Source organism: Aedes albopictus, chromosome 3, assembly GCF_035046485.1.
Source record: "Aedes albopictus strain Foshan chromosome 3, AalbF5, whole genome shotgun sequence".
NCBI lineage: Eukaryota > Metazoa > Arthropoda > Insecta > Diptera > Culicidae > Aedes > Aedes albopictus.
The window spans coordinates 236,897,232-236,922,961 of NC_085138.1; the positions used below are offsets into that span (position 1 = coordinate 236,897,232).

Consider the following 25,730-nt stretch of genomic DNA (forward strand, 5'->3'; position numbering starts at 1 on the left):
TCCAGTCAAAGCAATGCAATGTTATGGTTGTTACTCATTTAGAAACTCAACGAATACACATAATTGGGTTTACACTCTCGAAAACCTGGCGCAACTTGTTCAACGATGAACCCAATGTGTCGATGTTTTTGACTGTAACATCGATCCAAAGCCCAATACACAAGCCCACCATACATTACATGTACCGTCTCTCGGAACCATTCACTTTTCAACTCCGGTAGTCGTTGTATGTAGCCCACCGTGGCTCGCTCAAACCAAATGCATGTTTAAAAATAGCCAAATAGCGATACAATTTGCTAGATACATGTAGCCACGGTGCTCCCCAGACCATTATTATAAAATAAAAATCTCCATCCAATCGGTGCCCACCATTCGTTTTCTATGACTATCCTGCATGTCTGGGCAAAATTTGAAAAAAATCGTAGGACCCATTTTTGAGTTAGGCCCTTTTAAAGGGCGTAAAGCCATATATTCAAAGAAAAATCGAAATATTTATGTACTCAGCCATTTTAAAATGATTTTGATGAAATATTTTCATGAATAATTGTATTGCATTGAGTATTAGATATGTTTAGCATAGTTTTTGTTGAGCTTTTTGAAGAAATATGAACATTTACATGAAAATATTTCAATAATGTTTGTAATTTCTCAAGTTCAATTACGTTAAGAAAATCGTGAATGTAAATAAACAAAAAAAAGTAAATGAAGGAAAAGCACATATTATGTGCGTTTGAATAAAAGGAAGAAGAGTTTTTTTTTTATCTAGTTCATTTATTTGGGGCTCAATCGCGTATAACGCTCTACGGAGCCGAAGATCTTTTTTGAACTTAATATGTACTGATGATGACAAGGACGCATATACACACGATAATAACTTTTTAATCATATCTGTTATTAATGGAAGGAAGCCACGGTTCTCGTGGCAGCTCGAGGTTAGAAGGTCACATTTTTAGGGATGGACAGATCCTTACGATTGAACCAAAGGTTTCACTGCAGCTCATCCGAGGACGAATCGCATCTTGCTAGCGTAGAAGAAGAGTTTGAATTGTTTTAAGCCCTTAACATACTAGTTTTTTTTGCACAAGAATAAAAAACGAATAAATTCTGTATAAAATCAGGAACACCAATTTGTGATGTTTTACAAATTTCGAAAGGCAATTACAATTATTCAATTATATATTGTTTGTATTTAAAAAAGTGATATCTTGACTATGAATGTAGTGTATTATGAGTAATAATACCTACTTACACTGAAAGCCGCGTTGCAGTGAAGACCACAAAAATGTGTTTGAATTTAGTATGAGAAAACATGGTCATCACACCACAAGTGCCTCCTGACAGCGATTTGCCTTCTCTTTAACAACTAATTTGATGGTGCTTTGCTCGAAATTGGCTGCAGAATCTTTATTTTAAGTGTGAAAAGATGCCACGGTAAAATTAAGAACATTGAATCTTTGAAGTGAAACGAAACGCAATCCACTCAAATTCAATGGCGATGAGGATCAATTCCTCAAAATAGTAATACTAATCACAAGTGGTTTAAGGCGTATGACTATGATAAAGTCCGAATTGCTGACACTATTTAGACATTTATTGCAAATAAAAAGAGGCAAGTCTGTATTTATCTATTTTTTGCAGACATCTTCATATTTTATGTGAGTAATTTCTTCAATTAATTTTCGCAGCTCACTGATGCTGCCCATAATCTACGTCAGGTATCTGTTCTGGTTTGTTTTGTGTATTATTTTGTTTTTTTTTTTTTTTTTGAAGAAATGAGAATAAACGATAACAACAAGAAAGGAGTCAATCGGTGGCCATCTTTACCTCTTCCTCCCTTTTGTCCACACAATATTTTAAAAATTTAAAGGACCAAAACATTGACCTTCTTTCCTTCAGATGGCTGATTTATTATTATTACATCCTAACTTTTAACAAAAATAAAAACTTTTTGTATAAATGTATCCGATGTATTGACATGGTATTATGAAAATAACTTTTGATCTGTTTAACTAGCATTTAGTCTAATAAGATTTCTAGTCCAAATGGCTTACTTTCTTGTCCTGTCCTTTTAATGAGTACATTAGAAGTCGGATTTAGGTCCCAAATCCCGTCTTGAAAGACATGTGCTCCACACTAGATTGTCAAAATATCGTGATGGATATCACTTTATCAACTCTTGAGAATGATTAAATGTTAATAGGCTCGAGAGACCTAAAACACTGGAAAGACGATTGATTCAAATTATAACAAATATTTCAAACCCATTCCTTTAAATAAGATACTTTTTTGGGCTCTGCTCTGTCTCATACTTGGGTATTTATTTTGTGTTACATTCATGTGTGAAAACGAACTTATATGAATAAAATTTCAATGCTCTAACTTTTTTCTACAATTTCTATTTCAACCCTGAAATTGTTTTCAAATCTCCTCATCACATTTTATCATGTATAGGTACATAGACATCTTGAAATATATTTTTTTTTTGAAATTTTTGTCCGCGTTTTGTTCTTAGTTCATAATTTATTTAATATTCACGTAATAGTACTCACTTAGTATTGTAATAACTCAAATGTTCACATTTTCATCAACAAATCTAGGCTAGCATTTGAAAAAGGCGTAACAACTATTGCAAACTTCTGCAAACTCTGACCAGTAACAAGTAGAGCAGAATCCCCTTTATCTGATAATGGTGTATGTTTTCATAAATAAATTGAAATCCGCATAGGAGGGATGGAAAAAGCTGAGACGTGCAATGGTTGTTTCGCCCTTTTCACATGTTGGTCTAGAAATCAGTCAAAACTATGTTTGACACTACCGGTACTCGATACAAAACGATTCTTTGCGAAAATATTTCATCAAAATCGATAAAAAATGGCTGAGCACATAAATATTTTGATTTTTACTTTGAATATATGGCTTTACGCCCTTTAAAAGGGCCTAACTCAAAAATGGGCCCTACGATTTTTTTCAAATTTTGCCCAGACATGCAGGATAGTCATAGAAAACGAATGGTGGGCACCGATTGGATGGAGATTTTTAGTTTATAATAACGGTCTGGGGAGCACCGTGGTAGCACCTACTTGTCGGTTGTATGTACTTCTGCACGACACCTGTCGAAAACGGCGCGTCTGAAACTCCAGTCGTTGACTCACACAGACAGTTCGCCGGATCGAAGTCGGTAGTTTAATAAATCGCATGAGTTATTACCCACCTCTCGAATTTTGCGGGCGCCACAATTAATTCTCTTAAGTCATCCACCGGGTGGTGGATTGCATACGGATTCTGAAATTTATTACCGAGTTGCATAAAAAGTGTTAAAAGTCGTGCGTGTTGTTTCTCATAATCCCTGCGAGGAGTTGCCGTTGCTGTCCAGTTTATGACCCTTCTCTCATATATCTCCTTCGTCTGGAGCAAGTCGTTAAGGAAAATTAAAATTTTTAGCGACATTTATGATAGCTCACTAGCGCTAGCCGATGAACACAAAGTGAGATCTTGTATTTTCCACAAAATGCCCGCTGCGGAATGGAATCTCTCGTTAGCATGCCATCAAGCCGCATACCGCACCACCAATGCAGTATCTAGCGGGCTTGTCGGTGGTATGAGTTAATCAGTCGAATTGAAATAGCAGCACACCGCGGGCGCGGATGAAAGGTTGGAATTGTTTCGCAATAATTTTAATCAAATCGTTCCGCTCAATCCGCTTACCTGTCGAACTCCTCAGCAGTAGCAACAGCAGGAGGGCAATCAGAGCGCAGTGTGTGATGGAACGTGAGCTGCCAGCCACCACGACGTGGCACCACTACTCATCATCATTCACCGCAACAATTGGATCTGGAACTTGTGCCATGTAAGGCCACCACCACCACTACCCATTGCATCGGATCGGACAGTGAAATTAGCTGACTTCAATTTTTCCGATAGTAACAAACTACCGACCGACCGACCGATCATCATCATTATCATCACCACCATCCTCAATTGATCGGAACATCCGGCTGTTAGTGATTGTTGACGCATTGTGCAATGTAATGTAACGAACAGCACCACAGCGTCACGTCATTGTCATTGTTTTTCTCTAAGTTGGATGTGTAATTTTAATATGCTTAAATGCTTAAACGTAAGCGGAAACCGATAGAGAGGTCGCTAAATAATTGTTCATTGGTTATACATATGGCGATTTTGTCCTCCGTTAAGCTGTGCCACTTGAACGTTTTATTTACTCTCGTGAACGATCAATTATTTATAATTTGATGTGAAGGGTTGCATTGAAATTGAAATTTTCAGGCAGATTTTACTCTTCCTTCTTAACTATATGTTTTCACTTCTTAACAGGGCTTCTTCTTCTTCTTCTTTATGGCTCGACATCCCAACTGGGACTTGGCCTGCCTCGCTTCAATTTAGTGTTCTTTGAGCACTTCCACAGTTATTAATTGAAGGGCTTTCTTTGCCTGCCATTGCATGAATTTGTATATTGTGAGGCAAGTACAATGATACACTATGCCCAGGGAGTCGAGAGAATGTTCCCGACTGGAACGGGAATTGAACCCGCCGTCTCCGGATTGGCGATCCATAGCCTTAACCACTAGGCTAACTGGAGACCCTTCTTAACAGGGCTGTAAAATACAAAAAAAAAGTTGTTAAATCACGTGCTCGGCAGATGAAAGGGAACGTTAATGGTACCCGTAAATCTGCAGGTAGGATCCTTCTTTTTCTACTTGGCATAACTTCCCAACTGGGACAAACCCTGCTTCTTAGTTTAGTGTTCTATGAACACTTTCACAGTAATTAACTGAGAGCTTCCTCTGTCTATGAACATTTTGCATGTGTATATCGTGCGGCAAGCACCTAGATAACTCTATGCCCAAGAAACTCAAGGCCACACCGAGAATCTAAATTATGCTGACCCTCTGCACAGACAGACTAAAAAGCTGTACATTTTACACTCTAGTTGAAATGCACTTGTGCTTTGAAGCTATCAAAATCTCAGGTTCTGACATATTAGAATGCCTTAGCCAAAGATGGTCTGATCGGAAATAATCTCTCAAATAAACAACATCATTTTCAGATTAGTGTTTCTCACCTACATCGCCTCGTCCCTCGTTTCAACTTAAAATACAACCCCCATTATATCTTCATCAATTCGATCTCATCCCCATCACGCACATCGACCAGATCTCTCATCAAAGCACCAAAACATCTTCTCGCGTGACCTCCCCAGCAGCCGTGATTGCAGTCTTCGGCATAAAGGTCGCGGCCATAAGTCGGAGGTTCTAGCTCTGAGATAGCTAGCTAGCTACCCACCAACTCACAACAGTTTTTACGATCACGAATGCGTCCATTCTGCGTCGAAACCTCCGAAAAATTAGCACCCCACACAGCACCACCGCGTGCGCGATCGGATCTCTGCTGGTGGCGCGTGCGTTCCATTCCGAACCGCACACACTAATCGACACCCCCAGTACCTAGTAGTGGACCGAAATGGACCACGGTGGTGACCCGTTTCGCAGATGGATGCGAGAGACAATACCCCGGAATCGCTTTACTGATGTTGTGACGTGAAGCGACACGCAGCTCCGCGAAGGACACCTAATTTGGCGAACCGGCGATCAAATCACACTTTTTAAAATGATCGCGCACCTCCTTGCACTACTGTGCACCACTCCACTCACAGTAGCAGCAGCCGTAAACGGACTGCCGCCGCCGCTGCCGCGTGCAATTAATCGCACAGTGCTTAATGGCTACCAAGTGAGATCAATCGCTAATCGACGAGTTGGTACACAGTAAAAAAAAATAATGGAATTATTAATATTCCCAGATATTTACATGAACTTTTCAAAATTGAAGTGCTAATGTTATGTGGAAAGTCCTTAACGACTGACTGATTAAAAAACTACTGTTTTACATTCTGCAAATAAACCTTGTGACATAATTTCCTGAAAGAACGCTTCAATGCTTATTCCCGCTTTTCTGGACAAACATATTCACGGGTCAAAACTTCAGGTGGGTTAAAAGCGAAATTGGTACTACTTCCAAACGCCTCCTGAAGCGCTCTAAACTCAACTGAAAACGTTTGAAATACCTTAACATCTCTCTGAAATTATCTTGAAAGCCCCTAGAAACGCTTTCAAACTCCCTGAACCACTTAAAACCCCTGATATGTCTTGATACTCCTTAAAATCCCTCTGAGATTCCTCTGAAACTCCTTTTAAAGACGCTTAAGCTCCATAAAAATCCCTGAAACTTGTTCAAACGCCTTGAAACCCCTTTGAAACATCTCTGCAACCTCCTTGAAACCGTCGGAGACCCCTCTTAAACTCTCTAAAGCCCAGAAAAAAACACCTGGGACCCCCTGAAACGCATTTATTTTCATTTCGAAAAGCTGCTGGACCAACTTAACAAATCCTCCATTTTCAGCATGGTCTTGCTGAATACCTGTAGGTTTACCGCTTCGGTTATATGGGCCCACTGGCTATGCAATCATTACTTATTTTATTTTCTTTAGGAGGACCCACGAAATAAGATGTTTTTTTAATTGAATATACATTAAGTGCCAAGTTTATTATTGTGTTTTTTTTTGGAATGCGAGCTAAAAGAAACAAAAATGATAACTCACGTTGTTCCTAACAATAGCTAAATAATAACTCAGTTTGCTATTATAAGATCAAATCGAGGAATAAATATTCTCTTATTACCAATAAACCAATAGCAAATGTTGCCATTCATTTACTCTACTTTGATAGCAAAACTTTAAAAGACTATTAAAAAAGTTTTAAAAGACTATTAAAAAGCTTAAAAGACTATTAAAAAAGTTAACTGATTTTGATCTGTTGTACGAAATTGATAATATTAATTGATTTAGAAAAAAAATTATGAAGAAGCTTAGGGTGGTTAAAAAACGGGAGTTTCTGGATTTTTTTTTAATTTAAATTTTTTATCAAAGTTGTCCGAAAAACACCAACAGAACATTTAAAAACGCATTGCTTCGTGTGCAGAAATTGTTATTATCCCTTTTGGTTCAAACACATTTTATTCAAATGTAGATATTACAGTTAAGGGCAAAAATTTTAAAAAAATATCACTGGGCAGCATTTAAAAGAATAAATATCATTCCAAAACATATAGAACAATAGAGTCGTGTTGATTTGGATACTCATGAAAATGTTTGTTAAAAGATGCCTATTTTTGAGGAAATCATCAATATATTTCGAATGAAATTACATACCGCCAAACTATACACATGTAAATCTGCGCTTTTTGAAAGCTTTAAAAGTGGCTCTTCAACGTCTGTGATGAGAACTTTTAAACAAAATCATAAAGTGATACAACAAGCTTGATTAGAAATCTTTTGAAGCTTATCAAATAGCTATTTATGTCTGGAATTTCTGGATATTTAGCACAATATTCCAAATGAATAAGTCTTGATCAACTTTTCCTTAAATGAAATACATCTATGTGATCTGATTCTCGAGATACAGAAGTATACAATTTCTAATACTCAGTACCTATCGAATCAATTAATTCGTCATCGAAATGATTTTGATATTCTGATTGCCGAGAATAAAATTCTACGTAAAATTTCTAAGACCTTTTAGCGCCATCCAGCGAATAAACGTAGAATCAAATAGTTTTCGAATAACTCTTGATGTCCCAATAAGCTTTTCCATAAAAGAAATTCTTTTATGAAGTCTGATTCTCGAGAGCTTCTCACTAGCGCCACCGAGCGGATGCGTCCAGAGTCAACTAGTTCATTAAAGGACCATTCATAAACCACGTTGATAATGTATAGAGCGTAGGCTTTGGCCGGACCCGCCCTCATCATCCAAAAAGCCTACGTGGCTTATCGGATATCTCTTGATGTCCAGACCAATTTTACCAAAGCCGAGATTCTTCTATGTGGTCTGATTCTCGAAATACAACTGTATAGAACTTTTACGACTTACTAGTCCCACCTAGAGGATATATTTATAATCAACTAGCATATTATTAGATAGCTCAGAATGCCCCAAACATTTTTTCCGAAGAGGACAAAATATTACATGGTCAGGCTCTCGACATACAGAAATTTAAAAATTCTAAAATTTCCTTGCGGATAAACCTAGAATTAACTAGTTCATTATCGGCTAGCTCTTGATGTCCTGTTCAATTTTGCCGAAGACTGAATTCTTCTATGTGGTCCGATTATTGATATACAGCAGTTAAAACTTTCGAAGAATTACTAGCAGATAAACATAGAATCAACTGGTTCATTATCGAATTGCTCTTGATGCCCTAATCAACTTTGCCGAAGACGAAATTCTTCTATGGGGTCTGATTCGGAAGATACACAGAGGTTTAGAATTTCTAAGACTTATTAGTGTCATCTAGCGAATATATTCAGGTTTAACATACATGCTAGAAGCAGCCAACGACGACGCCGACGACAGTGGGAGATCCAACACTAGGTTTTCAACAAAATTCTTCTATGTCTGATTATCGAGATACAGCCGTTAAGATACTCAAATGCTAGCGGATAAACCTAGAATCAACTAGTATATTATCGGATAGCTATTGATGCCCCGATCAACTTTGCCGAAGGCGGAATTCTAGTACATATGTGGTTTGTTTCTCAAGATGCAACTGTTAAGATTTTCTTAAACTCATTAGCGCCATCTTGCAGATACACCTAGAATCAACTAGTTCAATATCGGATAGTTCTTGATGTTCTGATGAACTTTTCCGAAAACAAAACTCTTTAAGTGGTCTTGTTCTTGAGACACAGCAGATAAGAAATTCTAAGACTCACTAGCGCCTCCTAGCAGGTAAATCTAGAATCAACTACTTCGCTATCGGATAGCTCTGGACGTTCTGATCAACTTTGCCGAAGACGAAATTCTTCAAAGTGGTCGGGTTCTTGAGATACAGCAGTTTAAAATTTTCAAGACTCACTTCCGCCATCTTGCGGATAAACCAAGAATCAACTAGCTCACTATCAGACAGCTCTTGATGTCCTGATCAACTTTGTCGAAGACGTAGTTCTTCTAAGTGGTCTGATTCTCCAGATACAGCAGTTGAGAATTTCTTAGACTCATTACCGCCACCAGGGCAGGGATGGGATCATTCATTTGCAAAGAGTTACATTTACTTACTACTATCTCAGCTCAGAAGCATGCTTGAGAGCTTGATTGACCGCCCGTGGATGCTTCTCCAGTATCGCCAGACCAGCTGCACTCACACAAGGAAGCAATGAGATATCTGTCAATTTCTTGATTTTGCTTTGGCTGACCAAGCCATGTGGGAAATTACACTGTTGAAAATGCTTTGACATCCATGTGCACAACAGAACATGTGCTCGATGAACAAATTGAGATTTGAAATTATGAAAAGAAATCCACGTACTCCGGTGAGACTCGAACTCACGACTCCCAATTCGCTAGACGGGCGCTTCTATTCCTTCAAGCTACGGAGTCACTCGACTATCTCCGTCGCCAGCAGGCCTAGAACTGAACTCGATTCCACAATCGCACATGGTTATCTTCTTTTCACAATCCAAACCCCCTTCGGATGGGATTAGATGAACATCTAACACATTGTCTGTTGTGCACATGTATGTCAAAGCGGGAGAGGAAGTTATTTTTAATTGTCGAGAGCTTCGGGCACTGCCTTCCAATCACTTATTGGTATGGCAATTAGTGTGCAGTCGGACTCTCGACGGGTCGGTCCTCGGCCGACCGAATACGGTAAGGGTGACCGTAGCACCTTACAAATGTCAATTTCTTGATTTTGCTTTGGCTGACCAAGCCATGTGGGAAATTACACTGTTGAAAATGCTTTGACATCCATGTGCACAACAGAACATGTGCTCGATGAACAAATTGAGATTTGAAATTATGAAAAGAAATCCACGTACTCCGGTGAGACTCGAACTCACGACTCCCAATTCGCTAGACGGGCGCTTCTATTCCTTCAAGCTACGGAGTCACTCGACTATCTCCGTCGCCAGCAGGCCTAGAACTGAACTCGATTCCACAATCGCACATGGTTATCTTCTTTTCACAATCCAAACCCCCTTCGGATGGGATTAGATGAACATCTAACACATTGTCTGTTGTGCACATGTATGTCAAAGCGGGAGAGGAAGTTATTTTTAATTGTCGAGAGCTTCGGGCACTGCCTTCCAATCACTTATTGGTATGGCAATTAGTGTGCAGTCGGACTCTCGACGGGTCGGTCCTCGGCCGACCGAATACGGTAAGGGTGACCGTAGCACCTTACAAATGTCAATTTCTTGATTTTGCTTTGGCTGACCAAGCCATGTGGGAAATTACACTGTTGAAAATGCTTTGACATCCATGTGCACAACAGAACATGTGCTCGATGAACAAATTGAGATTTGAAATTATGAAAAGAAATCCACGTACTCCGGTGAGACTCGAACTCACGACTCCCAATTCGCTAGACGGGCGCTTCTATTCCTTCAAGCTACGGAGTCACTCGACTATCTCCGTCGCCAGCAGGCCTAGAACTGAACTCGATTCCACAATCGCACATGGTTATCTTCTTTTCACAATCCAAACCCCCTTCGGATGGGATTAGATGAACATCTAACACATTGTCTGTTGTGCACATGTATGTCAAAGCGGGAGAGGAAGTTTTTTTTAATTGTCGAGAGCTTCGGGCACTGCCTTCCAATCACTTATTGGTATGGCAATTAGTGTGCAGTCGGACTCTCGACGGGTCGGTCCTCGGCCGACCGAATACGGTAAGGGTGACCGTAGCACCTTACAAATGTCAATTTCTTGATTTTGCTTTGGCTGACCAAGCCATGTGGGAAATTACACTGTTGAAAATGCTTTGACATCCATGTGCACAACAGAACATGTGCTCGATGAACAAATTGAGATTTGAAATTATGAAAAGAAATCCACGTACTCCGGTGAGACTCGAACTCACGACTCCCAATTCGCTAGACGGGCGCTTCTATTCCTTCAAGCTACGGAGTCACTCGACTATCTCCGTCGCCAGCAGGCCTAGAACTGAACTCGATTCCACAATCGCACATGGTTATCTTCTTTTCACAATCCAAACCCCCTTCGGATGGGATTAGATGAACATCTAACACATTGTCTGTTGTGCACATGTATGTCAAAGCGGGAGAGGAAGTTATTTTTAATTGTCGAGAGCTTCGGGCACTGCCTTCCAATCACTTATTGGTATGGCAATTAGTGTGCAGTCGGACTCTCGACGGGTCGGTCCTCGGCCGACCGAATACGGTAAGGGTGACCGTAGCACCTTACAAATGTCAATTTCTTGATTTTGCTTTGGCTGACCAAGCCATGTGGGAAATTACACTGTTGAAAATGCTTTGACATCCATGTGCACAACAGAACATGTGCTCGATGAACAAATTGAGATTTGAAATTATGAAAAGAAATCCACGTACTCCGGTGAGACTCGAACTCACGACTCCCAATTCGCTAGACGGGCGCTTCTATTCCTTCAAGCTACGGAGTCACTCGACTATCTCCGTCGCCAGCAGGCCTAGAACTGAACTCGATTCCACAATCGCACATGGTTATCTTCTTTTCACAATCCAAACCCCCTTCGGATGGGATTAGATGAACATCTAACACATTGTCTGTTGTGCACATGTATGTCAAAGCGGGAGAGGAAGTTATTTTTAATTGTCGAGAGCTTCGGGCACTGCCTTCCAATCACTTATTGGTATGGCAATTAGTGTGCAGTCGGACTCTCGACGGGTCGGTCCTCGGCCGACCGAATACGGTAAGGGTGACCGTAGCACCTTACAAATGTCAATTTCTTGATTTTGCTTTGGCTGACCAAGCCATGTGGGAAATTACACTGTTGAAAATGCTTTGACATCCATGTGCACAACAGAACATGTGCTCGATGAACAAATTGAGATTTGAAATTATGAAAAGAAATCCACGTACTCCGGTGAGACTCGAACTCACGACTCCCAATTCGCTAGACGGGCGCTTCTATTCCTTCAAGCTACGGAGTCACTCGACTATCTCCGTCGCCAGCAGGCCTAGAACTGAACTCGATTCCACAATCGCACATGGTTATCTTCTTTTCACAATCCAAACCCCCTTCGGATGGGATTAGATGAACATCTAACACATTGTCTGTTGTGCACATGTATGTCAAAGCGGGAGAGGAAGTTATTTTTAATTGTCGAGAGCTTCGGGCACTGCCTTCCAATCACTTATTGGTATGGCAATTAGTGTGCAGTCGGACTCTCGACGGGTCGGTCCTCGGCCGACCGAATACGGTAAGGGTGACCGTAGCACCTTACAAATGTCAATTTCTTGATTTTGCTTTGGCTGACCAAGCCATGTGGGAAATTACACTGTTGAAAATGCTTTGACATCCATGTGCACAACAGAACATGTGCTCGATGAACAAATTGAGATTTGAAATTATGAAAAGAAATCCACGTACTCCGGTGAGACTCGAACTCACGACTCCCAATTCGCTAGACGGGCGCTTCTATTCCTTCATTTGTAAGGTGCTACGGTCACCCTTACCGTATTCGGTCGGCCGAGGACCGACCCGTCGAGAGTCCGACTGCACACTAATTGCCATACCAATAAGTGATTGGAAGGCAGTGCCCGAAGCTCTCGACAATTAAAAATAACTTCCTCTCCCGCTTTGACATACATGTGCACAACAGACAATGTGTTAGATGTTCATCTAATCCCATCCGAAGGGGGTTTGGATTGTGAAAAGAAGATAACCATGTGCGATTGTGGAATCGAGTTCAGTTCTAGGCCTGCTGGCGACGGAGATAGTCGAGTGACTCCGTAGCTTGAAGGAATAGAAGCGCCCGTCTAGCGAATTGGGAGTCGTGAGTTCGAGTCTCACCGGAGTACGTGGATTTCTTTTCATAATTTCAAATCTCAATTTGTTCATCGAGCACATGTTCTGTTGTGCACATGGATGTCAAAGCATTTTCAACAGTGTAATTTCCCACATGGCTTGGTCAGCCAAAGCAAAATCAAGAAATTGACATTTGTAAGGTGCTACGGTCACCCTTACCGTATTCGGTCGGCCGAGGACCGACCCGTCGAGAGTCCGACTGCACACTAATTGCCATACCAATAAGTGATTGGAAGGCAGTGCCCGAAGCTCTCGACAATTAAAAATAACTTCCTCTCCCGCTTTGACATACATGTGCACAACAGACAATGTGTTAGATGTTCATCTAATCCCATCCGAAGGGGGTTTGGATTGTGAAAAGAAGATAACCATGTGCGATTGTGGAATCGAGTTCAGTTCTAGGCCTGCTGGCGACGGAGATAGTCGAGTGACTCCGTAGCTTGAAGGAATAGAAGCGCCCGTCTAGCGAATTGGGAGTCGTGAGTTCGAGTCTCACCGGAGTACGTGGATTTCTTTTCATAATTTCAAATCTCAATTTGTTCATCGAGCACATGTTCTGTTGTGCACATGGATGTCAAAGCATTTTCAACAGTGTAATTTCCCACATGGCTTGGTCAGCCAAAGCAAAATCAAGAAATTGACATTTGTAAGGTGCTACGGTCACCCTTACCGTATTCGGTCGGCCGAGGACCGACCCGTCGAGAGTCCGACTGCACACTAATTGCCATACCAATAAGTGATTGGAAGGCAGTGCCCGAAGCTCTCGACAATTAAAAATAACTTCCTCTCCCGCTTTGACATACATGTGCACAACAGACAATGTGTTAGATGTTCATCTAATCCCATCCGAAGGGGGTTTGGATTGTGAAAAGAAGATAACCATGTGCGATTGTGGAATCGAGTTCAGTTCTAGGCCTGCTGGCGACGGAGATAGTCGAGTGACTCCGTAGCTTGAAGGAATAGAAGCGCCCGTCTAGCGAATTGGGAGTCGTGAGTTCGAGTCTCACCGGAGTACGTGGATTTCTTTTCATAATTTCAAATCTCAATTTGTTCATCGAGCACATGTTCTGTTGTGCACATGGATGTCAAAGCATTTTCAACAGTGTAATGAGATATCTGCCAGAGACTAGCAGGCAGCTTCCGTGTATGACTGTTGATCATCTTCTATTTTAAGGCGACAATTATGCCTGCCATTTCAGCTTGCTACTTAGTCAATAATGTGGGGAAGAGGAAGGAAGTGATGATAGCAATCGTTTGTATCCACAGCAGACCGAATATACCTCTGCGTCTGCACAAATTCATGCGGATGTCGGAGTGTTGGTGGAATATGGCTGGCGAAGGGTTCACACATTGGTGCGTGGGTGCCAGGTGAAAGGTGAAAGATTAGTGTTTTGATTACTCTGAGGGAGAAGCGGCACAGTTCACTTAGTTGTATAACTTGTAGACGTTATATGATAGATTGACATTGTGCTGCGAAAGTTGGAAGGAAGGGAAACGGCTTTTTCAACCCGTTTCTGTTCTAGTGATGGCTATGAACATATGAATATACATGAGTTGTATATGTAGCGAGGAGAAGAAAGTATATAGAAAGATACAAAGTAGGAGGAAAGGGACGGGCCAGGGATTGAACCCAGGACCTTCTGCATACGAATCAGAAGCGGTAGCCTCTTTTGAATTACCATCAGAAAATTTATATAAAATCTATTAATTCATTCAATTATTTCTGTAGCAGTTCTTTCAGACTAAGCCAAAATTTTGAATTCAGTGTTCTCGACAGTTCTGGGTTGCCGCATAAATCTGTCACTGAATGTTATGTGCTAATTCCTCTGAAAACTCCTTTATTAAACTGCACTAAAACTCCTCTGCAAATCGCTCAAGGAAGATCAGGATTTTATATATTTGGCTGGAAATTCCCTTCACAAGCCACATAGACCAAAAATTGGTCATTCAAGACACCCCCCCCCCCACACCTCTCGTAGAGACCCCGCCCCTCCCCCCAAAAACTTGTGTGGTTTATGAACGTTCCTTTAATAAGTATAGGTGAAAAGAAAACCACCAGTCGTCAAAAACTCACTTAGTGTGTCCACCATAAGTTAACCTAAGAGAATAGCCAAAAGTTGTAGCTGCATTTGTCCATGTTTCTAAAAAACTTCTGAATTTTTTTTCTATTAGATTCAGGAGTTTTTCCAATGGTTTCCATCGACATTTGCTGATAAATTTACCTGAAAATTCTACGTGAATTTCTGTCAAATATTGATCTTCGAGTTTCGGCATGTTCTCGAAATTTTCCTTCCAAAATTCGTAAAAAAATTCGGTATACAGTAAGAATCCGATTTTGTCAGCCCCATTCTGCGACAAACTTTTTGCTCTCATACGGTCACATTTTATGCAATTTATTAATTTTTATCATCAAACTACTGCTGAGATGTAGAACAGAGAGTAAAAAATGTGTTCCGAAAAGGGGCTGACAAAATCGGGTCACTTATGTGTTTCCGAATCGATTTGATTCTGTTAGTAATTTCGCCTTCTGTAATTTTGTAAAAAAAAACATATAAATAGGTTCTGTAATAAATATTCCTGTACAACTAAACCGAAAATTTCTAAGGAATATCAAAGAAGTTTCACTCATTTTTAACCTATATTAACGAGATTTTTAGCCCTAGGCTAGTTTATTACGGGTCCCACGTTTTACTTTCCTTCCGAAGGAAGAATTCACATTTTATAGTTTGTCGGGAGTGGGATTCGATCCCTGGTCATCGGCGTGATAGTCACGTGCTTTAACCATCACACCCGGTCTGCTTCACACTCACAAATTTATTTATTTTTGATTTTTTTTAAAACGATATCGGGAAGACCGGCTAGATATCTCTTTTTAGCCTTTCCGGACGCGCACCATCAAGGAGCTAGTGTAGAATTAGCTATAAGTAAAATACACATTAATAAAAAACAAAAAAAAAATCAAGGAGCTGAAACTGCACCGCGCTCGCGCTGAATACGAAAATCGAGGTTTTTTGGTGGTGTTGTACTTTTTACAACGGCGCGCGATTTGAAGGGCTAATAGTTTGTCTCTAAAGTTACAGCCAATGCAGCTCCATGTCCTGTCACGGTCGCCATTTTATATCTTACTTATTAATGAAGGTGTAAACTGATGTAAGGCTGAAATATTAATGAATATATTTTATTTGGTGGTTGAATCGAGACTCACCGATAACGCTGTTGCTCGGTCCCCGACTTAGGGCGATCAAATTATGTTTACTTTTACTTGGATATGCTTGCGGTCGCAACGAATGATAACACAGCGTAACAAAAAATAACTTTTGATCTGTCTCAAGAGCAAACTTATGTGTCTCTGATAGATTTTGGGTCGCTGAATCCGAATCCGGGCTCAGATTTGCTCCAGCACGTCACAATTTTGAGCTATACCTCAATTTATAGGGCAAAATATGCGATTTTGGGCTTTTTTGACTGCAAGTTATTAAACATGGAAATATATTTTTTAACCAATCAAAGCATAAATTGGTCAATTAACATCTAAACTAACGACTCATGCAAAATATTTCATTTTACCAAGTCGAATTTGATAATTTTAAGCGATTTATGGTATGTTGAATATTTCCCATACAAGTCACCCTCCAAAAGTTGCATGCAAGTTTACATACTGACTTAAAATGCTTAAATCTATCTAATTTGATTTGGTAAAACGAAATATTTTGCATGAGTCGTTAGTTTAGATGTTAATTGACCAATTTATGCTTTGATTGGTTAAAAAATATATTTCCATGCTTAATGGCTTGCAGTTAAAAAAGCCCAAAATCGCATATTTTGCCCTATAAATTGAGGTATAGCTCAAAATTGTGACGTGCTGGAGCAAATCTGAGGCCAGATTCGGATTCAGCGGCCCAAAATCTGTCAGAGACACATAAGTTTGCTCTTGAGACAAAAAAATGTTGCGCTGTGTAACACAAGTTCACAAAATAAAACGAAAGTCGTGAACTTCTGTCAACGACCAAAATTTTTGAAGCACAATTTAGTGCTGATTTCGAAACCGACCTTCAAAAAATTTTATGTAGAACAATTTTTGAGTTTTAGCTCTACATCGAATTTTGCAACTTTTCAAAATATGTAATTTACTAAAATTCAAATATATTGCGTTTTGTTCAACCAATTTTAAATCTTTTTCCATAAATTAGAAGTTGAATACAATACCATTCGATCATCTGAATACAGGTTTTGCGTCAGATTGATGAAATTCAAGATATTGGCGAGTTTTAGGGACGATCTTCTTAAATTTTAGCAAAATTCCCAAAAAATTTTTAAGAAATGTATTTTTTTCAATAAGAAAAAAACAACTTAAAAATTCTCTCTCGACGTTTATTTGACATATCATATGTAGACGAGTTACTGTAAAAATTTCAGTTCAATCGGAGCATTTATTACGGAGAATGAGATGTTTGAAGTGAGCGACTTTGCTTAACAATAGAACAAAAATCGATTTCAAATCATCAACCTTGTTTGGAAAGTCGAAAAAAAATCCGCTCTACTGTATTTTTTTCCTTCGCGTTTTCGAACTCAGGGCATAACTCTACACCAAAAATGATCATCAGCTTACCGAGTTCAAAAATGCTGTAAACTACCGTCTACCCCCGTTGGTTTGAACGACAATTCATGTAAACCAACGGGGTTCATTTTTTAATTTGAACTTCTAGTAACCCTGTGGGCATCGAACAACGCACTAATGGTAACCCTTTTTGCTGTTTTGTTTTGATTCTGCGTTCCGTTTCACCCCGTTTCATGAGCGGAATGACGTTTGAATCATTTTTAATTTGAACGATGTGCAGATTAGAGGGGGTCAAACTAAAAAGTGTTCAGATTAGATGCGGTCAAACCAACGGGGGTAGATGGTAGTGTAACACTAGTTTACAAAATAAAACGAGAGTCGTGAATTTCTATCAACGACCACATTTCTTTATGCATAATTATGTGCTGATTTGGAGACCGTGTTGGAGTTTTTAAATTGTTTTTTTTTTCAAAAAATTGCTACTAAAAATCAAATATTTGTCATTCTTCTTGTCATTCTTCTTATCATTAAGTTATGTACAAATGCCAAAATTGGTCAAATCATCACTTCACACCGGTTATTTTATCTGTTTTTATTTACTGTGCATATTCATTATGTCGTCCTGACAAAATTACTCGTTCGTGTTGTTGACGTTCTGATCGTTGTTAATACAATAAACGGAAATCATGTTCAATTTATTTAGGTGCAAGTTCGCACTTCCATTCATCGCGGTCGCACCATCCATCCCCATCGCAAATTCAATTACGTACCGAACGCAGCACAAACATGGACATGGACACTTGGACAGTAAGTAGTGGAGAGAAACAAAGATCGCAAAAAAAACTGCGGATCTTTTTACAATACTCTGATTCACTTTGGTGATGCAATAATGAGTTGTTAATGCAGAGACGATCGCACGGTTGCCCTCAAATTGAGCGATTGAGATTTATGAATGATTTGATTGGTATTGTGTGTTTTGTGCCAAATTTGATTGTCTGTCATAACTTTTTGCACACTCCAAAACATTATGGTATTGCGCATTTCATGCACTTTGAGACTATTGTGGAAATGTTTTTACAGCTCCGGAAATATGAGTGATCAGATCCCGGTGCGGAAATTTGAAACTCTTCTTCTATATGACTCGACGTTCGCATTGGAACTTGACATGCCTCTCTAAAACTTATTTTTCTAAAAACACTCTCACAGTTATTAATTGAAGGGCTTTTTTTGCTGCTATTGCATGAATTTGTACATTGTGCGGCAAGTGCAATGATACATTATGGCCAGAGAATCGAGAAAAATTTTCCGACCGGAACGGGAATCGAACCCGCCGTCTCCGGATTGGCTATCTATAGCCTTAACGACTAGTCTAACTGGAGAACTAAAATACTTATTCTTAAACAATTTAACCCAGACAGTGTCATCAAATTACTTCAGTTTACTGATATTATTGCAACTTTCACATACTGATCTAGATAAGTAGGGTATCGGTTCTCTTATTAAGCATGTGGCTCACATTTTTGTCCTACGAAAAACAAAGGATAGTGCTGTTTGTTTTGTTTCTTATTGATGTATTTTTTGTTAGAAATGAGCACCCATGAAAACAAAAAGAACGAAATCAATCGGTGTCGGTGTCGTAATCGCTTTTTTTCGAATAGAATGAATATGGGAGCGTGAGATTACTGCTGGCACACATACCCTATTACCACCAAACCAGAAATCGGTTCAGCTAATTATAAAAAAAATTGCGCAATACGGGCCCCCCAAAATTCAACGGTATTTATTATGCAAAAACGTGGAAACTAGTCACAACAATAAACATATATCGCACGGACTCCATCAATCGACGTCGTCGACTGACTCGGGGAAACGAGTGTAACGGGAAAGTATAGAGAGACAGCACAGCGCCACGAAAAAAGTGAAAACGTTCAACGATAAAAGTTTGGCCAGTATGTACCGTACCCAGTGCAGTGGAAGAACAACGGTGGCACATTCATCAACCGTCGTCGTCGCGCCGCGTGGTTGTCACACCGCGATTCCGACAACGCGATCGTCAACCTGTTGCTCGAAGTTATCGGACCTCTGAAGCCACAAAACAAAAGACCGCAGTCGTGCACTCAGCTGGCGCCAGTTTCGTGTAAATTTTTCATATTTTTTTTACAGAAAGATGTGATGTGGAAAGGGGGGCTTGGGGGCTCCGTAAACATGAGCGCAACAGTAGTGATTGAAGGCGGAAAAATGAAACAATTGCATCGTTTGGTCGTTGGTGGGTAATTAAAATCCCTATCTACACGGAAAGACTAAGTACTCGAGCGATATTTGTCACTTGGAGAAGTGACAATGGCCGAGCGACGACCACGGGACCGAAGCGACCGACAACAATAAATCGCTACCACGCTATATGGTAATGGAGTTGTGCGATATGAATAACTTTTACTTGGTTGGAGCTGTGACCGATAAATAGATAATTTCGGGTAGCACGAACAAAAGAAATTGAAGTATGGCGTGAAGTGATGGTTGTTTAGAAAGTGGAAGAGCAGTTCTTCCCTTATGGTAGACAGTGACTCCTCTTCGTGTTTCTAACTAGAAAGAGATTTCTTAAAGCAGTTGAGGAACTTCCGAGGAGGCTTTGATTTCTACATAGTTGCTAATCTAGTTATGCGCCAGATCAGCTACAATCGAAAAAGAAACCAATGAGATAGGTACTTGGGACAGCTAAGGACTAACAGACAACTTCCGTGTGGGAGTGATGGTGATATTTCTATTTGAAGACGAGAAAGGTGCCTGCTACGTCAGATGGCGGGTCCATGTGGGGAAAAAAGCCATTTCACTGTGGCGCGATCATCGATGATCAATGATCGATCATCTATCATGATCAGGTAATATCTGCATCCGCCTACAGTTTTCGTCAGCTGTAGTATTCCGCATCCGGGACAGCAAGTGATTTTATTCGTTTTCACGCTGGGCCTTTGCTCTTTCCTTGCTTGACTTTTTCTTGAACCTTTCGCGGATATTTTGCTCCGCCAAGATTGATTGGCAATTCTTCTTCCGGTGACGTTGTATTCCACAGATATAGATCCTCAACACCTGTTCGATCAATTCTTCCATACACACTTCGAAAAAATCTTGTAGTTTTGTGTCATATAAGTCCGACATACAAAAGCAACACATTTGACGCAAAATTGTGTGCGATCTTATTTTTACAGGAAACGGAAAATGTTGGACTCATGTAATTTTACCGCAACAGCTCAGCGCGTTGGCTGCTTGTATACATGATTGAGAACTGTGCTATTTATAGCACCGAATATTGAAACAAAAAAAATACAAAAAAGTTCCATTCGGGAATCGACCTTCGATCCTCAGAGTGTCAGTTTTCGATCTTGCTCTCTCGGCTGACTCACCACGTTGAAGAGATGGCAGTCGAAGATGAACAACTTCTACCATAAACGAACTTGCCGGTTCGGCTGTCACGTCGTCACTGCTGGAGTGTATGTATACTGAGACAGCCGTCATCGCAGCCAAGCAGACAAAGCCGCCTTCTGATTGACTGAGCGTGGCTGTTTTCGTTTACCACTACATCGGCTGATGGCAACGGATTGTCATTTCCAAGTTTGTGGCTCAACACGGTGTTAAATTTATGAGCGGTTTACATGCTGTTTCACCTTCGTAATAAACAAATTTCCAATCGACTGCAGTCTTCATCTGATTTTGTAAGGTGCTGTTTGACAGTTCAACATCAGTAAACATTATGTTTCTGTAACATATCGCGTAAATTTACAGCATAGAGAACTAAATTATCAGTTCTGTGATTTAAAATTATGGCTGGAAAAACTCAAACAATATAAACTTAATACGAACGTCACAAAAAGTGTAAAAATGTGGCACATTTATGTTTATGTCAAAGCTTTTTCAGGCAGTTCGATCAATTGTGTCACTATTAAAATTGAGATTTTTTTAGTGTGTATGTTTGGAAGTTTTTCGACTCCGTCAACGAGCTTTACCTTCGTTATTTTAAGCGTGAGTTCTTCCTCATTGCTTCTTCTGCATGGCTCTAAGGCCATCATTAACCACCAGCGGGTGACCAATCGATCAACTTTTCAGCTCGGTACGATGTATGGTTCCTCAGATGTGTGCTTTCGAAACTTCAAGGTGTGGCTTCGTTCTATATTCACCTTAAAGGATGTGGACAACTTTTTTGCATAGTTTTACCTATAGCTTTTGACCCAGTGGGTGGATTTTCAAAGCCTAAACGTTTTTATCAAGGGGATTAGTTGTGCTATCATATGCATATATAGAGATTATGTTATGCTAGAATATTTTGGAGATATAACTGCAAATGTAGTGTAAACCACTTCATCTTCAATTGAAATTGAATTGCAATTGAAATTGCACAATATTTTTTGTTTGAGTTGGGACTGTTAGATAGAAATGTCTTACCAGGCCCGTGCACAGAAGTGGCGCCAAGGGAAGGGTTTTTCCCAATTTCGGCAAAAGGCGGAGGGGCGCCTAGTGTATGAAGCGTCGATAATGGGGGGGGGGGGGTTAACAACCAACACCCCCCCCCCCTCCCGGGGCAAGGGCTTGTGTCTTATGTCCATTTACAGCTGTAACATAGTTACCAAGGTTATCCAAAACGTCCAGAAGTTCTGGACTTTGTCTACTGAATACAAATAGTCATGTTTACTTTTTAAATCACTTGAACTTGATGAATAACATTCAAATATACATTTTGAAACATGAAATGATGGTAGTCATGACCTGGTGATATTCTAGGCAACTTAAAAAATCTCTGGAGTTCTGATTGTAAGGCCTTTACCTGTAATAATATATTAAACTATGAATGTCAGAACTGATTACATTAGATCCATGCATGTAAATCAGAGTATGAAAGACTAACTGCACACCAATGGCGATACCTTAGGCCATCCAAATCATTCTGGAGTTAAGGCCTTTGTATCTACACCCGTAATAACGCATGGGGTGCATTTCAAACTTGGTACAGTGCGTTTTGGTAGTCATAGAAGATCAGTTGAATCATATGATACTTGTATACACATCATAGAGGCATCCTGGATCATCCGAACTATTCTGGAGCTGAGAAATATGGTTTGAATTTGAAATGGTGGATCAACAGAAGTGCACAAACAACAGAGCTTGCCCATTTGAATCAAACACATATTACAAGCCATAGGAGAGAAATTTCCAGAGCATCAGAGATATCTGAGGCCACCTTTCAGTATTATGTGGTTAAGGCCTTCAGATCTACACTCGTAACAAAGCGTTCAAACTTGGTGTAGTGTGTTTCAATAGGCATATATGATAAGTTAGACCATTTATCATATAACTTAAAACTTTTCTAGATCATCCAAACCATTCTGAAACTAAAATATACGGTTTTCATTTGTAATGACCTATCAAGTGCACTGATATCAGTATTTATCTCATTTGATTCAAACATATAATACAAGTCAAACGTCAAACTCACTAAATGCGTTTTAGTAGTCATAGAAGATCAGTTTGTTCACGTGATACTTAAATATACATCTTAGAAGCATCCCGGATCATCCAAACTATTCCGACAATGAGACATATGGTTTGCATGAACTCCTGGAGGATTCTCGAGAAATACTCGGCGAACTCCCGGAGAAATTCCCGTGGAATTCCTGGAGGAATTCTCGAGGAACTCCTGCAGGATCTTTCGAAAGGTTCTTGAAGTAATTCCCGAGGAACTTCTTGAGAAATTCCAGAACAGCTCCTGCAGGAATTCCCAAAAATCTACCGAGACACTTGTGACGGGAAGTCCTAGAGGCATTTTTTAGGAACTCGTAGAGGTATTCTCGGAGAACATCACAATGAATTTCTGAGGGACTCCTTGAGGATTTTTTGGGTAATTTCTAACACTTCAAAATACAATAAAAATAATGTCAGTGGATGCACAAAAAAACAACGAGATACTCAAAATACTATGATATACAACATAAATAATCGATAAAGTAAAGAGATACCAGAGTAGAGCTTGTAAAGCTTGAAGGTCTTAATTCCATAATAGTTTGGATGACCTAGATCATCCAGTGAATGTGGCTAAGTTAGAATTGTACTCTGAGGCTCTAGGTAAGAGTCCCGTTATATTCCGCGAGCATTCGCTACAATAAAAATATCCAAAGATTTACAGATATTGACACCCATACTTAAAAATATATTGGGTCCATTTGCATGCCAGTGGACTCCCAACTAGCAACACATAGAAATACTCGTCATATTATGAGTTGCAACAGACACAATCGTGAAAGAATTATGCCGATAGAGTGAAGTGAAACAAGAGTAGAGCCTGTAGACCTTGAAGGTCGTAATTCGAGAATAGTTTGGAAAGCCTGGAATATGTTATGAATGTACCAAAAGCATTATAGTTATTCACTGAGGTTTCATCAACAGTATATACTACGTTCCACGAATGTTTTTCACATTTAAAGCATGATACAGTATATAGATATTGTAACCCAAACTTCAAAGTGTATTGGAGGCCATTTTTATTTCACGGAATGTCCAACTTCCACAATATCGACTTACTCTTAGTTATTTATCGTGACTATATTTCTTTAACAGACAGTTTCCTTCTAAGTGACCCAGAACGCGAGATATACGACACCTTGACCACTCTGGTAGCTTATTCCAACACTAGCGCCACGCTGTGAGTGAATCTCGGACTTAATTGTTTTCCATGTGAAAGCTTTTAGTCTTTCAAGCAATTTGTCGAAGACAGTATTGTTCTTCACCGGAGGGAGTTTCCGGAAGAATCTTAGAAAAGGAGGAGTTCTTAGAAGGATTCATTGTAGAAAATTCAGCAGAAATTCTAGGAAGAATTGCTGAAGACAACTGTACATGAATTTCTAGATAAAACAAATTAGAAATGCCTGGGAGAATCCAAAAAGAAATTTCTTGATGAAATACCTGGAGGAATGTCTAGAGAAGCTCTGAAAGAACCGGTAGAGGTATTCTGGAGGAATTCATAGAGAAGGCCCTGAAAGAATCGCAGGAGGAATTTCTGACGGAATCCCAAGAAGTTTTTCTGCAAGAATTACAGCAAGAATGCCAGGATAAATTCATATAGGAATCTACAAGAATTCCTGGAGGTACCACAAATAGAATTTCTGGGGGGAAAATCGCATCAAGAACCGCAGCAGGAACTGTTTGTGGAATCCTTGGAGGAGGGCCAAGATGTGTTTCTACTGAAATTCCATGAGGTGTTTCTGGAGGAATCTTTGGATTATATCTCTAGAAGAACTCATGGATGAGTTCTTGGAGAAATCCCTGGAAGAACAACCGCAGGAGTTTCTGCAAAAATTCCAGGAAGATTGCCTGGAAGGTCCCAGAAAGAAAGCCAGGAAAAAGCTCTTGAAGAGTTTCTAGCAGAATTTCTGAAATACCACTGCTAGAATTTCTGGAGGAGACCTAGCAATAATAGATGGAATAACCGTAGGAAGAATTGAAAAGGACGCGGACACCGTCTTCAGCCAGAGGCTGAACAGACTGAATAAAACTTAACACTAGACCAGGGACACACGGAGCATGCACCAATTGATACGGAGAAGAAATTTTCTCACGAAAAGTTTCATCGTCCGGAGCGGAAATCGAACCCTCACCCCATCGCATGGTGCGATGAAGCTGGGTGACTCAAACCGCATTGCTACGAGGCTCCTGCTTGAGCAATCCCAGATGAAATTTATGGGGGAAGGTTACGAGGAGCTCCTGGAAAATCCCATGGGAAATTACTGGAAGAATACCTGGATAAAATATCTGAAGGAATTGCTGAAGGAACTTCTGGAAGAATATCAAAACTATTGCCATGAATAATCGCAGCAAGAATTCCTGAAGGAATCGCACGAGAAATCCTTAGAAAAACTGCTTTCGTAGAATTCTGGGAGGTATCATAGAAGGAATTTCTAGACTCTCTACCAAAATTATTAGAGAAACTCCATCAGAAATGCCGGGGGAATTCCAAGATAAGCTCCTTGAATAAATACCTGGAAGAATACCTACAGTTCTCCTTGGATGAATCGGTAGAGGTATTCTGGAGCAATCTATGGAGGAGTCCCTGATGGAATTGCAGGAGACATTTCTAGATGAATCTCAGAAATTTTTTCCGAAAGTATTGCTGCAAGTATACCAGGAGAAATCCCTAGAGGAATCCAACGAAGTATTTCTTCTTGGAATAACCCAGTTAGAATTTCTTGAGAGGTCCTAATAGGAATTGCTTGAGGAATCCCAGCTGGAATACATGGAGGAAGGTCAATTA

At 40.0% G+C, this 25,730-nt stretch overlaps 1 long non-coding RNA gene across 1 annotated transcript in view; it reads left to right on the top strand.

Moving 5' to 3' along the window:
- The window catches only part of LOC134291647 (uncharacterized), a 239,659-nt gene that overhangs the window by 25,858 nt on the left and 188,071 nt on the right, over positions 1-25,730 (top strand). The window lies entirely within an intron of this gene.